Source organism: Scyliorhinus canicula, chromosome 7 (genome assembly GCF_902713615.1).
Source record: "Scyliorhinus canicula chromosome 7, sScyCan1.1, whole genome shotgun sequence".
Lineage (NCBI taxonomy): Eukaryota > Metazoa > Chordata > Chondrichthyes > Carcharhiniformes > Scyliorhinidae > Scyliorhinus > Scyliorhinus canicula.
The window spans coordinates 146,377,381-146,393,954 of record NC_052152.1 but is presented as its reverse complement, the minus strand read 5'-3'; positions in this window follow the sequence as shown (position 1 = coordinate 146,393,954).

Below are 16,574 nucleotides of genomic sequence, written 5' to 3'. Positions count from 1 at the left end.
ATAGACAGTGCATCTACTGGACATGATCTCACAATAGAATCTGCTGGAGGAAGCTGCTCTGGAAAGTCCAGAGCAGTGCTAATATTAGCTCTATACAGAGCTCCATGTCCTCCAGTTAACAGCCTACAAAGAAGAAACTTAACTCGGGAACAAAGCAGTTTTAAGATGCTTCCTTGAAATATGGTTTAATCAATAGTGTCAGCGCAAATAAGGATGCAAAGCCCATGTGTGTTATATGCAGGAAAGTACTGGCAAATGAGAGGGGATGTTTCAGATTTTGAAAGAGTGGGTCACAAATTCCTTTTGAAGTTGAGACCCCATATTCAGGTGTTAACTTACTCCAAATTAAAAGAGTATGCTGCTGAACCTGCCCTATGATGCCACATTAAAAAAGACCATGAGCTGTCAGCATTCTGGAGTAGCATCTCCCAGGGTACCCAGGGTATCCAGTGCTGAGTAAAACAAGCATTTTGTTGCTATTGCCCTTCACAATGACCGACATGTGCGAGGTTGGATTTTCTGTTTTCATAAAGATGAAGATGGCACAAAGGATCTGGCTGAAGTCTGCACCGGATATGCGCATTGCCCTCTCATCCATTGAACCTGATTCAATTAAGATCATGAGGACCAAGTGGGCTCCCCTTTCACAGTAAAGGTAAGCGAACCTGGCATGGGTCGTGAAAGCCGGTCGGCGTGGGTTGAGTAGGTCGACTGACATGGTCCCAAAGATCTGCTGGTTGGCAAAAGTGGTTCCTGGGAAAAAAAGTTTTTAAATACTGGATGGTCCACCAGACAAACTTTGAAAAGCAGTGCCATTAGCCAGTCATCACTGTCAATGCAAATTCTGTCGTGCTGAGGATCTGGTGCAGGAGTAAGTATAGTGACTTTGCATGAATGCTCAAAGTTAGGCAATTCATCCTCAAATGCCATATAATTACAATTGAAGCATCAAGCTCACATGTTGTTCCATTCACTATCCCTACTTCACTCAACTCTCGACAATCTCTGACAACCAATAGTCATACCTAACATTCATAGGTTCATCTTACCCTTAGAGTCAAGTCTCACACCTACATCTCACGGCTTGCATGTACCGCCAGCTATTCAGCACGTTAGGCACATCACTCAGACACATTGTAGCACAGTCACTGACATATCTCTTTCTCTCTTGAGGGACAAGGTAACGTTTGACTGAAGCCATGGCCAGCAGTGGGGCTGAAAGATTGAAGATGATAATATGCACATGTGTAGTCCTCCTTCTCACATCCCACATTGTCTTCAATTTAAAAATTAGGGATGGTTTCAGGATCAACCCTTCCTTTTCTATGTCCCATGACTTCAACCTGCCCCGGGTATCTTTTTCCTTTCAGATACCTAGCAACTGCCACCTGGCCACACAGTGGGTGCAGAACTAAAGAATAGTATAGTAAGAAGAGACGGAAGATGTTGGAAAAACTGTCACTCACTTTCACACTTGCAGCTACCAGCTCAGATGCAGGTACTCCACGGACTTTAGGTATTTACTTGGGAACTGCACGAGTGGCAGTCCAGGGCTAGAGTTGGTGTAGATCATCCTGCAAGGCAATTTGCAGTCTCACTGAAAATCAGCAGAAATACATCAGCCTGTTGTATTCTGGCAAAGCACTGGGCATGCTCCACACATTTCTCTCTGGAAAAAGACATGCAATATGTTCCCTTCTCGTTGCATGCAGATTTTCAGTTCCTTGCAAATTGTGAGGTATTGGAGATGCCAACTGCTCCATCCTTGGAAGGAGCCTGACATAAAGCAGTTCATAGCCTCAGTCACATTCACAGCCTTTGGCCTTCTCTGATGCTACAAGTCTGCCTGAAAGAGGTGGAAGATTTAAGGAAACAGCTCCTTGGTGGAGCAGAGGCAAATAACCCACTGTCTTTACTGAGGTTGAGATTGAAGAGTTTTTCTCTGCAGACCATGAGTGGGCATAACCACCTGCTGAGAACCTTTATCACACTCCTCCCCCTCCCTATTCAACCAAGTTGTCCACCTTTGTGTTACCTCTGTGTCGTCTCTTTGTCATGCCACATGTCAAAGGGGATTGAAACAATGCAAGGGGCCTGAAGTCAGAATCAAGGCCTTTGCTACATGAAATGCTGCTCACTATAAACTTCACCAGCTTTAAATAACAGTACAATCAGTACTAACTCAGCAACAGCTAGCAGGAATCAATCAACCACTAAACTGAGAGTTGCTGATGATCATTTTAGAAAGCACTAGTGGTGGGGGTGGAGAAAGACCTGCTGTTGCTGAATGCAAGTTTAGTTGTGCAAGGTTAAGGCAGGGGCATTCGCTGGGTGTTAAGTTTGGAATGGCACCTAATGGTCTCAGTTAGCACTTCACATTGACTAATCTCACAATCTGGCTACTCTGCACGCTTTTGGCACAAGCTCTTAACTCACACTGCCAAACTACCCAAAATGGCATCTGGCATGCACCACGCCAGAAGTGTCACAGCCACCATTTTGGACCCACCTGGACTACGGAAAATCTAGGTGTTATCCACCGAAACCTCTAGCCTATCCATGCTCAGCAAGTTTTTAATAGTGATAGAATCAAATAACTGGTTGCAGCTTGGGTATTTTGGATTTTCCTTCCACAACATTATAAATTACCTCCTTATTTCAGCATGGTTATGACTGAAAATGAACATAAAAGGGTATTATGTAAAGAACTTCCACAATAGGGGGCAGCAGGGTAGCATGGTGGTTAGCATAAATGCTTCACAGCTCCAGGGTCCCAGGTTCGATTCCCGGCTGGGTCACTGTCTGTGTGGAGTCTGCACGTCCTCCCCCTGTGTGCGTGGGTTTCCTCCGGGTGCTCCGGTTTCCTCCCACAGTCCAAAGATGTGCGGGTTAGGTGGATTGGCCATGCTAAATTGCCCGTAGTGTCCTAATAAAAGTAAGGTTAAGGGGGGGTTGTTGGGTTACGGTTATAGGGTGGATACGTGGGTTTGAGTAGGGTGATCATGGTTCGGCACAACATTGAGGGCCGAAGGGCCTGTTCTGTGCTGTACTGTTCTATGTTCTATGTTAATAATATATCCCTTGTGTTCTGTAACTTGGCAATGATGAGATGCTGCATTGGAAGGAGCCATTTCTTATATGAGAGGATTGTGATGTAGTACAGCACTTCTTCCCAATGTGTGTTTTTAAACTATTTGTTATAACCCATAAATATCTTACAGGGTGGGAACAATTAACTTCCCGTGAACATTGTAGAATAAGAGCTCCCCCGTTGTATGATATATAAAGCTGTCCAGTTAGGGACCGGCAAGGCAGACCTATTTGGGATCTACCATGTGATGTAGTTGTAAATCAACTAAGTTTCTTTGAACTACTCGTTGTGGACTCGTTTGTGGCCTTATAAAACTGGCGACGAGAGTCAAACTGGATAGCTAACGACACTACTGCGCAATTGGGTAAGCTAGTCTCTGTTGGATAAAGGTTGGAACTTTCTCTTCATTATGCCTCTGTTCAGACAGTTAGATGTCTTTGATGCTAGCTTGAAAGACTAGAATCATTTTGCAGAACGAATGATTTTTCAGGACAAACAATGTCACGGAGAATGATGGCCAGGCAGCTATCTTGCTGACTGCCTGTGGCGTATATACGCTGGAGTGATACAAAGCCTTACCTACCCAGCAGTGCCCAAAACACAAAGCTTCGATCAGCTAGACATTCTAGTGACACAGCACTTTAACTCAACTCCATTTGTTAATATACAGTGGTATTGTTTTAATACCATGGAGAGGAACCTGGGTGAGTCCATCACCCAGTATTTTTCTACGTTGTGTCAGATTGCCCAATTTTGCAGATGTGACACTGCCTGCAGGCAATGCTATGAGATCATCTACTATGTGGCATTAACATTGCAGCCACCAAAAGAAACTATTGGCCAAACCTTCCCTGAACCTGCATCAGCTATACAAATTTCTCTGTCCTGGGAAAACGCAGTGCGAAGGGTGCAAGGAAAACAAGGGATGAAAGTAAATTCCTTGGGCGTGACCCCCTCGGCACGGGACCCCTCCCCAGATGCTACCCTGCCTTGGACCGAGCGACATAAAGGCCCAACCGGTTGGGCAAAGGTTGAGTCATTCCGACGGGAAACTTCCCCGGAATCCGCCGAGGGTGAGCCAGGTTGTTGCAGGCCCTGTGGTCGCTGGCCCAGGGAAGTGTGCAACCGCAGCTCAACCAGTGATCCAGGCACCCCAGTAGAGGTAGGCGGCAGCCTCGAGCCCATACCTTCCACCTGGATGAGCCTGAAGAGTATGACTGCATGCAGTTAAATTATGTGGCGGCGCTTTGGGTGACCCCCAGAAGGATTGGGGTTTAGGTGAATGGGCATTTGCTGGACATGGAACTGGACACTGGCACAGCGGTTTCCTTTGTGGGGCAGAGTACGTTCGACCCCATTAAACAAGGGATACAGAATTAGCATCTAACCGATGCCAAAGATAGGTTGGCAACCTACACTGTTGAGCCATTGGATATTGCAGGTACCACCATGACTGCAGTGGTTTATGGCCACCAATTGGTGCACCTCCCGCTTAGTGTGGTCAGGGGACAAGGCCCCAGTTTGTTGGGCTGAGCTATTTACAGCTAAATTGGCAGCACATCTTCAAGATTAGGCCCGAGGCCTTAAACAAAATGTTGGGAAGTACCACAAAGTATTTTGACCCGAACTGGGAAAGATAAAAGGGATTGTAGCTCACATTTCTGTCGACTCGGGACCCCAACCTCAGTATTTCCAGGCATGCCCAGTCCCCATTATTGGAAAAAATGGAAACTAAACTCAGTAGGTTGGAGAATCTGGGTATTATCAGGCTCGTTCGTTTCACAAATTGGGTAGCGCCAATGGTGCCGGTGATAAAACCAGATGAGACATTCTAGTTATGCGGGAACTATATGCTCACCATAAATACAGCTTCAAGATTGGATCGCTACCCTATGCCCCTCATTGAAGATCTTTACGCAAAGCTGGCAGGTGGACAGTTGTTCACTAAGCTTGACATGAGCCATGCATATTTACTGCTTACGTTGGGCGTGACCTCCTGGAAATAAGTTACAATAAATACACACAGAGGACTGTACAAGTACACCCAGCTGCCTTTCAGAGCTGTTCATGGAAGTGTCTGAATTAGAGCATCTGGAGAACCTTGAGGCAGTGCTGAAACATTTCTCTGAGTCTGCTGTCTGCTTGCGGCGGACGAAATGTATCTTTAATGCAAGGGAGGTGGTTGACCTTGGTTACCAATGGACCACGAGGGCTTACACCCCTCAGGCATAAAACTAAACTTGTAGAAATGCCGCCTATGACAGAAAAGCACCAGATTTTAATTCCTATTGAACAGCAATGAAAATCAGACAATTTCTATGAAGAGCAGCTGATCTGCAACACACTGTTTTACGCCTTTGGGAAAGTTGAAGATAATAATAATTGCTTTTTGTCACAAGTAGGGTTCAATGAGGTTACTGTGACAAGGCCCTAGTCGCCACATTTCAGCACCTGCTCAGGGAGGCCGGTACGGGAATTGAACCTGCGCTGCTGCCTTGTTCTGCATTACAAGCCACCTGTTTAGCCCACTGTGCTAAACCAGCCCCAAGATATTCACGGGAAAGAACTGGAAAAAACATGTTTTAATTAACAAAATATACAAAAATCACTTTAGTTCCACTGTGTTTAACAACAATTGAAACCACGTACCCTCTGTTTGTGGGTGACATTCTTGATTAGGAATGGAAAATTAATTCTATTTTTGCACCTTGCATCCAGAGAAACGTTACCAGTTTAGCTGAAGCACAGGTCAGATGCAAGCTGAGTCTCCATTACAAGTGTTTTCAAGCATGTCCAATATAAGAATGTTCAGGTGTGCTTCAGGCAGGGAAACCTTTGTTTGGACAAGGTGCAACAATGAAACTTACAGATGAAACGGTAGTGTTAAGTCTAGTCTTGTGCTCATTCCCTCAGAAATGTTTATTTTTCATGATTGTGTTCTGGATTTTATATTCAGATTTTCAGACTGATGCAGTGAAATCTTGTTGTTTGATGATGGTGCATAAATTATGATCAGATTTTAACAAAGGCAATAAAATCATTTTAAATCAACTGTTTAGTAAAAACAGAAGACAAGGAAATGTTATATGACCCTGTTAAGACATGCAGATTGGTAAACTATTATTGAGTTTTAGCCTGATTAGAACACAAGAATTAACTCTTTCGATTTGGTAATGAAAAACACCTTCTTTCGTCTTCTATTATTACTTCCTCACACAGATTGCAGTAGTTTAGAACAAGCACCTCTATTATTTCAAGGACATATAAGCACACTTCGTACACCTGAAGAACACACAGGGCAAGATTTTCGAACCCTTCCTGCCAGTGGCCAATGGGGGCCGCCCACGCTGCTGGAAAACACACCGCGAGGGGGCTGAAAATCCCGGCCACAGAAAAGGAATATACCGGTGGAACCATTGAGCCTACTCTGCCATTTTACACCATCTTCATGAATGTTTTATGTCACTATTATCAGTCTGCGGCTTCTAAACAAGTGAGCTTCAGTTAAAAGTATATTTTAAAAACACAATGTTGCACCTTTCACAATCTCCAGATGTTGCGCAACAGTTTACAGCCAATTAAGCACATACCTTGAAGTATTGGTCACTGTTTGGCTGGTAGGCAATGTCATGGAAAGGCTGCCTTAAAAAAGGGATGTGGCAGCAAGGGTAGAATCACTTTGATCAATATGTAGAGCAACCAGAAAAATAATATTAGCCTGTTTATGAATTATTGATTTTATTTGAAATCCGGTTCAAAATAATCCTGCTTTCACCCTATGATAAATCTATTGCAGTTTGACTGGGGTTTGATAGTATGAAATAATTTTCCACATAAAATTAAATGATAAAGAATAAATGTTCACGGATTTTGGTATTAAACCCTTTATGTTATCCCTCTATAAAAACTTCAATTACCTGTTCTTGAGCCATTGCCTGCTTCCCTCATTAGCTAGACATCTGAATCTGAAGTGGTTCTGATTAACATCCAGCCATTCTGTCATTATGCTGATAATCTTTGACTTACTTTAAAGGTCTCTGCTACAGAACATCATTCACAGTTTCTCCTCTGAGATGAGCAATTGCACAGTCAAGTCTTGATTACACATAAGTGGTCTATTTTACAGTATGTTAATCCAAAAAGCCTAATTCTGATTGTTGATAAAAAAAGCACTGCAATCAAAGAAAATGCTTTAAATGCCTTTTTACTTTGGTAGCTTGCATGTCTAATCAGAATGTTTTTTTCCCCTTTAACCTTTTTTCATACTAGGCCTTTGCTTTATTGCAATTATCAGTATTCAAGCAGCATGGTGCTGCATAGGTGAAAGCTGTGATAAACTTCACAAGGGCCATAAATCTTAGGCAACTTTATATAGTATAGAATTTTTAAATGTATATTCTTCAAGGTCTTAAGGCTGGAATATCAATTTTCATTGAAAGGGTTAGTGTGAAATAATAAGACTGTTTGTGTCAACGATGGGATTATATTGAGGCATAGTTTGCTGTTGCCGTCACCTTTGTCAGAGGTGCCTTTTCAAATTTAGGTTTTGAATGGCAAGTTGCTGAAAGTGTGAGCTGAGAATGCTGTAATGAGGGGAATAAGGCATCTTAAAGCTGAGTGAACAGAGGGGCAGTAGTCAATTATTGCAGGCCCCTAAAATGTGACTGCACAAATTTGATAACACCTGAAAATGGGCATGGCGAACATGATACACTTTGGGTTGCAAACTCATTTAATTAATGATAGTATGCAGCCAGCATTAAGTGCACTGCGGTGAGCTGCACAACTGAGCAAAGGGTGTAAAGCTTGAGAGTTGCCCCCATTAATTACCTGTAAGCACCCTTCCTGTGAATTTCTTTATTCCCTATTTGTTTTATTTTGTTGCTATCGTTTTTGATCCATGGATATTTATCTTTAAGTTGAGCAGAGGAAGTGAGGAACTCAAAAGTTTCAAAATGGTACACTGTGCTATGAAGTTTTAGCTTTTGAAGAACTCAAGATCTTCTGGCATTGAGAGATCGGAGGGATTCGATTTGATTGTTTGAATTGGCCAGGGACAATATTCTACTTGGCAACAGAGAGTGATTGGGTTCTGCCAGGTGGGGGTTTTGAGAGGACCCAGCAGAGAAAGTTACTGGACACTGAGAGAAGAGGTTGTGTGTTGCTCTCTCTCGCTCTCTCTCTCTTTTTCCCAAATGTTTCCTACATGCTGTTTCTGAGACAGCAGAAAAGTATTGAGATCCTGATGAATTTATAGTGAAAACCACTACAGACTGAAAGCAAAGACATCCAATTAGGGGCCCAGACTGAAGAGAAATCTAATTGGAAGACGTCCATCTAAAACGGAGTCCCTCATCCTTTTACTTTTAATATTTTTTACACCCCTCTTTCCCCTCTGTGTTTGTCTGTCTGTCTCTGTGTCGAGGGTGGGGCAAGTTAAAGGGTGGGGATTAGAAATCAAATAATAATTAACCAGGTGAATTTTCTGTCTATTTAATTATGGTTATTGTTATGACTAAAAGTTAATTGCGTTTAAATTTATAAACCTGGTGACTGTAGTTATTGGACAGCCAAAGATTAAAGAATTTGGGTATTTTTTAAATTATGAGTTAATTTCAACTGTGCTGTGACTATAGGTCAAGTGGGACTGGAATTGACTGTGCACTCGCCCTGGATGTTGTAACATTACCTTTAAAAGGGAGGAGCATTCTGACTGGAGCAGATGTTGGAAGTCATTCTCCACCTGATTCTGACCTGAAAAAGACAAAAGAATGGCACAATGTTGGAGGGCATGGCACTAAAAGACTGCACTGAAATGGAAGCCTTGATGCAGGAAGTTTAGATGAGAGGAGAGTCAGGAATCCCTCCAAGCACACTTTGCCAAGGCAGTGGAAGCAGCTAACTGTGGTGGTCAATGCAGGAGTCAAGCCAAGAGTTCCTGGATGTGATGCGTAAGAAGTTCAAAGAACTTAACATGAGTAGTCAAGGTCAGTTATGTATCTTCAAATGTCATATACCACTAATTTTACCACTAGTTTCAGGTATCATCACATTCACACTTTCAATCATCAGCTTGGATACTGGCAATGTGTATACTTTAAAGAATATGCTAGAGATTGAGTCTGCACATGGTGAGACACTGGGCGTGAATGACCTGCAGTCAAGCAGGGGGTTAGGATAATGCAGGCACGAGCATGTCAGAGGGCAAGGTCACAGGTGACTTCTGCTGCGGAGGGCTTAGATGAGTACTTCAATGGGGCTTGTCTACAGAAGATGGAGGTATACAATTAAATTATTGGTGCATTGACAGCCCTGCCAGAAAGCCATGGTCAATGTCAAGGAACACGGAGGAGGTTGGCACCAAATTAGCGCAGAATTTTGCACAGAGCTTGGAGCCCATCCTTTCTTGAATGGATGTGGTAGGCAACTCCACTTATACACTTGCAGACCCAATCATGATGCAGTGCCTGAGGGGTGTTGTCTCAGCTTCCATTGTAGTACAAGGTGAAGCCACCCAACGTTTTAGTGTTGCAGTGGATGCTCAGATTTAAATCAGAGTCCCAAAAGCTCTGACTGCTGCTGCTAGTGTTCAAAAGGGCTTGCAGGATGTCATAGCAATCCAGCAATAAAGGGAGGAGGGCTAACCCAAGTAATTACAGCTCACTCAAGTTAACCTTGGTGATGGAAAAAGTTTGAGGAAATGAAATCTGAGAGAGAGCATAAATCATCCATTAGAGAGCTGCAGACTAATCAAAGACAGTCAGCATGGATTTGTTGAAGGAAGGTCGTGTCTGACTAAAAACAGAAAATGTCAAATTTTCCATCTCGCTGGATTTATTGCGATGCGGCAGTCCCCACCCTCAGACTCAAAAGAGGAGTGAACCCTCCCCCTCCATATCCCAACAACCACAATGGCTGTCCCACAGTAATTTAACACTAAGAACAGTGTTAATGGCTCTGCCCTTTATTGGGAGGAAGTCCCCCTTAGAGAGCTGCCAGTCAATCTGATTAGCTGGCAGCTCTGTAATCACAGCATCGCTGGGAGCACCCTCACCTTTGAGTCGAAAGGTTGTGGGTTCAAGCCCCACTCCAGGACTTGAGTAAAACAACACTTTGGTGCTTACGGACTGTTTATTGAAGGAGATGTTAAACCCCACCTTCACTCTCGGGTAGATGAAAAATAAATCAATAGCAATATTTTGAGGTTACCCAGGTGTTCTGGCCAATATTTATCTCTCCATCAACACCACCATAAGAGATTATCTGCTCATTATCATGTTGCTGTTTGTGTGAGCTTCTGTGTGTAAGTCAAATTTCTGACATCACACCGATTGGTGCATTGAACTGGTGGTTGTGTGTGGCACTATATAAATGCAGGTCCTTTTTCTTTGCTGTGGATTAGTTGACACTTTGGTGAAATAAATTGTACATTTCCCTCAGACTCTTGAAATTTGAAGCAAAGTCACTTTTCCAAGACTGGGACTTAAAACAAACAACACAGCAAGCCTAACATGGAACAATTATAGATCCTCTGACTGCCTGTGAGATATCTGAATTACCCCCTGCAATGTACAAAGTCAACTTTGTGTATTTTGTGGCCTTGCTTTCCAGGTCTGAATCAGTATTCATGAATGTTCTCTGCCTAAGATTTAATTATGATCTTGATTACACATCCTGGAGTGATAAAACATTGACAATGGAGTCATTAAAAATATATCACAGCTCTCGGATTCCTTGGTATCAACACTAATGAGAAAGACTGGGGTTTATAAAACTGAAAATAATTTTCTAGAACACTTTTGTGAGATAGAGATCATGAGGAGGTGTTGGATGGGTTGAATGCAGGGGGGAGTGCATGATGGGAGGGCTTACTACTTCAATCGTTTTCAGTTTAATCTATTCCATAAACTTTTTTGAGCTATATTCTCTGTTTTCTAATTTCAGTGATAAGGTTGTGAAAGTAGTTTTCCCTGATTTTTTTTAAATGGAGAATAAAAGTGATCATTATCAGAACTTTGTAGTGCCGATTTCCTGAATATTGAAAACCTTTGCCTTAACTGTCAGCACTGAATCACAGAATTTTCAGTGCAGAGGAGGCCGCTCAGCCCATCGAGTCTACACCAGTCCCTGAAAGAGCACCCTACCGAAGTCCATACCACCACCCTATCCCTGTAACCACACCTAACATTTGGACATCACAGGGCAATTAGCGTGGCCAATCCAACTAACTGCACATTTTTGGAATGTGGGGGGAAGCCAGAGCACCCAGAGGAAACCCACACAAACACTGGGAGAATGTGCAGACTCCACACCGACATGACCCAAACCGGGAATCGAACCCGGGTCCCTGGCGCTTTGAAGAAACAGTGCTAACCACTGTGCTACCATGCCGCCCATTGAACATGTTAAACGATAACACGTGCTTAGGCAAAGTAGGGTCAGCTATCATTTATCAGTTACCTTGAAACAATGCCAACTGTGTGGCTATGCTTTCAGACCCAGCCATTTTTTGTGCTTCACTTTGTCTGTTTTCAGGCCCGGATATAGTGATTTGTGGGCAGCAGATGTCCAAGTGGGAGCCCAAAGCTGACACCAACACTGGCCTTAGTTACATATTCAGAATGAGCTACCAGCAACTGCTACAGCTCTACAGACAGTGCACACTCTGAAGAAAGTGAAATTCAGGCAAAGGCTGTTAGGTAGATTATGGGAAGAGGGGGGGTGGATTGGACTATGGGAGGGGGGAATTGTGGTGTCAGGGGAGCAGCCATTGTGGAGGCTACTGGAGAATCTTGTGCAGGGCAGATTTGACATCTACTCTGCTCACGTTAACTAATTTTTAAAAGGAGTCCATAAACATTGTTGGTTTTTGTATTGACATTTTTTAGGGACCAAATATCTATTTTAAGTTTACAATGGGAGGTCTAAAAATGATCGCTACAAATTTAGCAGAGGAACAGCACCACTGCAGACTGGGTGCAGACTACCCCACTGCTTGGTATGGGTTGTATCATTAATAAAATGGGCACAGCGTATAAGAATTTAGACCCGATAGCTAACATGTAAAGTGGGAGTTAGCAGATGTCGTAAAACGTTAGGCACTAAAGGGACAACATTATCCCTTTTCTGCCTAACTACTAGCGCAATAATATATTGGAAAATAGGAAGAAGGCTTGGCCATTCAGCTTCTTGAGCCTGTCCCACCATTCAGTTCGATCATGGCTGACTGTATCCAGCATCACAGTGTACTGACTGGCACTTAATTTTTTTAATAGATCGTAATTAGTCAGAGATGTCCTTGCATGGAGTTGGTGTGATGACAGGATGTAGATTTATGGCCAGCAGGTCAAATTTAAAGGCGCTTGTATACCCAAAGATTAGTGGTTGCTTAAGGCATTAACTTTTATAAAGCTTCAAATTAAATTCAGAGGGGAAAAGCCAAAGACAAAATGGATCTGAGGTGCAGACAAAGAGTATACACATCAAAGAATTTGGCAATGATAAGGCTATCTGATCATACCATATGTTAAGTAGATGGCCCAAGATTTCAAGACATGTGTTGCCTGTCAAACTGTTACACATTTACTGATCACTTAAGGAGCCAGCATGTAACCTACAGCTCTTTCAATGCACACCTCAGTAGGGGACATACAATTGAAAGCCTTGTCACTCACATTTTCTCAAGACATAAGATCTCACGTCATTGTAAAGTAGCACAGCTGCGTGAGGCAGTCACTTACTGGCATTAAGGTTGTTGTGCAGACTTTGCATATGTCTGTTACTTCAATTTGCAGTATTTATGCTTGCATAAGAGGATGTCACATAAATCCCTGTCGAAAGGCCTCTTTGGTGAAGGGTAGATGATGGATGCACATTTTCTCTGACATCAAAGACATTTACGTGGCATCTGCAGACTTGCACTACTGGGTAACAGTAGCTTACTATATCCACATGAAGTAAAGTTAGTCTCCCTTTAATCATTTTCAAGATTCATAGAATCATAGAATTCCTACAGTGCCATTCGGCCCTGTGGAATCAAACTGGAGCACCTGAAGGAAACCCATGCAGACTGGGGGAGAACATTCAAACTCCACACAGTCACTCCAGATTGAAATTCAACCTGTGTTCCTAGTGCTGTGAGACAGTAGTGCTAACCACTGTGCCACTGCGCTCATATCCTCAAAGATGATTTCCCTTTCATGAAATCATGTTGATTCTGCTTGATCATAATTTTCTAAATGTCCTGCTTCTATTTCCTGAAGAATAGATTTCAGCATTTCCTAAGGACAAGTGGAATTTTCAGCAGAAGGGTCTATCCTATCCACACAGGGCATCTAAAGTAAAAACAGAAACCCCTTCAAAAGTTAGAGATGCAAAAATAAATTATGTGGCGTCAAGCTAAAAATTGCATCAAAATAAGTGCAAACAAAACAAACAGAAAACCAAATCAATAATAATAAAGATTATTATTATTATTACCCAGAATCTACAATAATGATAAAGATTATTATTATTACCCAGAATCTCCATGGATATTCCTCAGCCTTTCTGCCTTCGCCCCAGTTATTTCTTCAGGTTCACAGGATTTCTAACGTTTAGCAAAGTTACGATTGCACAGCTGGGAAACTGGAGGAAATTCAGGACAAACATCCCACTTTCAATGCAGTAGACTTGATTTTAACACCCAGAAAGGGAGTTGCCAAATAAGGCCACAGGAAATGACCTTCAGGAAGGCTATCTTTGGCTAGCAAAGTCCAGGACAGGCAAGAAAGGAAAACCCTATTGTCATGTATCTGTTTCTCGCTACTTTTTCTAGATCTAAATGTGCAAGAAATGCGAGCCTGCTGCATTACTTAGCAGCAGTGGTAAAGATATACAGGGAAAATATATCACACAGTATGCTTTGAATGTATTTTTAGGCAGAGTCTATTCTAATTTCTTTTCAGATACCCTGCCGGTCCACATGACTAATATCAACAGAGAGCACTGTTGCACTCCTGGAAGGATTCTTTTGTTTATGAGAATTTCTTGACAAATCAAATGCATCTATTTATGGGAAAATGTACCACTTGCTGTCTTTTTTGATGCAATTTAGCAATATGGGGCTGATGTACCATCAATTGGACGCGAGACACGATGAAGATCCAAACTGTGGCTTTAATCAGCTAGTTGTTAGCCCGGTGGTCGACTACAGAGAAAGGCCGACAGCCAGGAAACCTGGGTACTTATACCCTGCCTCGGAGGCGGGGTCTACTTGCCTCTCAACCAACTGGTGAGCAGTCACATGACAAGTCCCAGCCAATCAGATGAGAGGCACATGACCAGCCAGAGCCAATGGGGAACCAATGCTCTGCACCAATGGCAGTGCTCCCACTCATATCACCACATTCACCCCTTGGAGAGAAAGAAGGCCCGGGGGGGGGGGGGGGGTGAGGGGAAGAGAGAGTGGGGGGGGGGTCCGAGGACTGGTGATATGAGTTGAGATAATTGAAGATATGGGCTGCCCACTGGCCCGTGAGGACGACTTCCTAGGGAAAACAAGAAGACGTTCATGAGGTGTTTGATTAGTGGTAGTACAGAGGAGAGACCGGATTGAGTGAAGGGCGTCGGGGATGACCTCTTGCCAAAAGGGGATAAAGAGATCTCTGGACCGTAGGGCCAGCATGATGGTCTTCCAAATGGTGCCATTCTCCAGCTCGACCTGACCGTTACCCCGGGGATTATAACTGGTCGTCCTGCTAGAGGCAATGCCCTTGCTGAGCAGGAATTGACGCAGTTCGTCACTCATAAAGGAGGACCCCCGGTCGCTGTGGATGTACGCGGGGTAACCGAACAGGGAGAAGATGAATAGGAGGGTCTTTATGACGGTTGTTGTGGTCATGTCGGGACATGGAATGGCGAAAGGGAAGCGGAAGTACTCGTCGATAACACTCAGGAAATATGTGTTACGGTTGTTGGAGGGGAGGGGACCCTTGAAGTCTATACTGAGACGTTCAAAGTGGCGGGATGCCTCGATCAGATGCGCTCATTCGGGGCGGTAGAAGTGCGGTTTGCACTCGGCGCAGACGTGGCAGTCCCTGGTGACGGTCCTGACTTCCTCAACGGAGTAGGGCAGGTTGTGGGTCTTAATAAAATTGTAAAAACGAGTGATCCCTGGATGGCAGAGGTCCGTGTGGAGGGAGCGGAGGCGGTCAATCTGCGCGCTGGCGCAGGTACTGCGGGATATGGCATCGGAAGGCTCGTTGAGCTTCCCAGGACGATACAGGATATCGTAGTTGTATGTGGACAACTCGATCCGCCACCGCAAGATCTTGTCGTTCTTGATCTTGCCCCTTTGTGCATTATCGAACATGAAAGCTACTGACCGTTGGTCTGTGAGGAGGGTAAACCTCCTGCCAGCCAGATAGTGCCTCCAATATCGCACAGCTTCGACTATGGCCTGTGCCTCCTTTTCCACCGAGGAGTGGCGGATTTCGGAAACGTGGAGGGTTCGTGAGAAGAAGGCCACGGGTCTGCCCGCTTGGTTCAGGGTGGCCGCCAGAGCTACGTCAGATACATCGCTCTTGACCTGGAATGGGAGGGACTCATCGATAGCACGCATCGTGGCCTTTGCGATATCCGCTTTGATGCGGCTAAAGGCCTGGCGGGCCTCCATCGACAGGGGAAAAGAGGTGGACTGGATGAGGGGGCGGGCTTTGTCGGCATAATTGGTGACCCATTGGGCGTAATAGGAGAAGAAGCCCAGGCAGCGTTTGAGGGATTTGAGGGAGTTGTGGAGGGGGAGTTCCATCAGGGGGCGCATGCGTTTGGGATCGGGGCCTATCACTCAGTTACGCACTATGTAGCCGAGGATGGCTAGACGGTCGGTGCTAAACACGCACTTATCCTTATTGTAAGTTAAATTAAGGAGTTTCGCGGTTCGGAGGAATTTTTAAAGGTTGATGTCATGGTCCTGCTGATCGTGGCCGCAGATGGTGACGTTATCGAGGTACGGGAAGGTAGCCCGTAACCCATGCTTGTCGACCATTCGGTTCATCTCCCGTTGGAAGACCAAGACCCCATTTGTGACACCGAATGGAACCCTGAGGAAGCGGTAGTGGCGCCCATCTGCCTCAAACGCGGTGTACTTGCGGTCACTTGAGCAGATGGGGAGCTAGTGGTAGGCGGACTTAAGGTCCACCGTAGAAAAGACTTTTTATTTCGCAATCCTGTTAACCAGGTCGGAAATACGGGGGAGAGGGTACGCGTCCAGCTGCGTAAACCTGTTGATGGTCTGACTGTAATCGATGACCATCCGGTTTTTCTCCCCAGTCCGAACTACCAGCACTTGGGCTTGCCAGGGACTGTTGCTGGCCTCGATAACTCCTTCCTTAAGGAGCCTCTGGACCTCGGACCCGATGAAGGTCCGGTCCTGGGCACTGTAGCGTCTGCTCCGAGTGGCGACAGGTTTACAATCTGGGGTGAGATTAGCAAACAAGGAAGG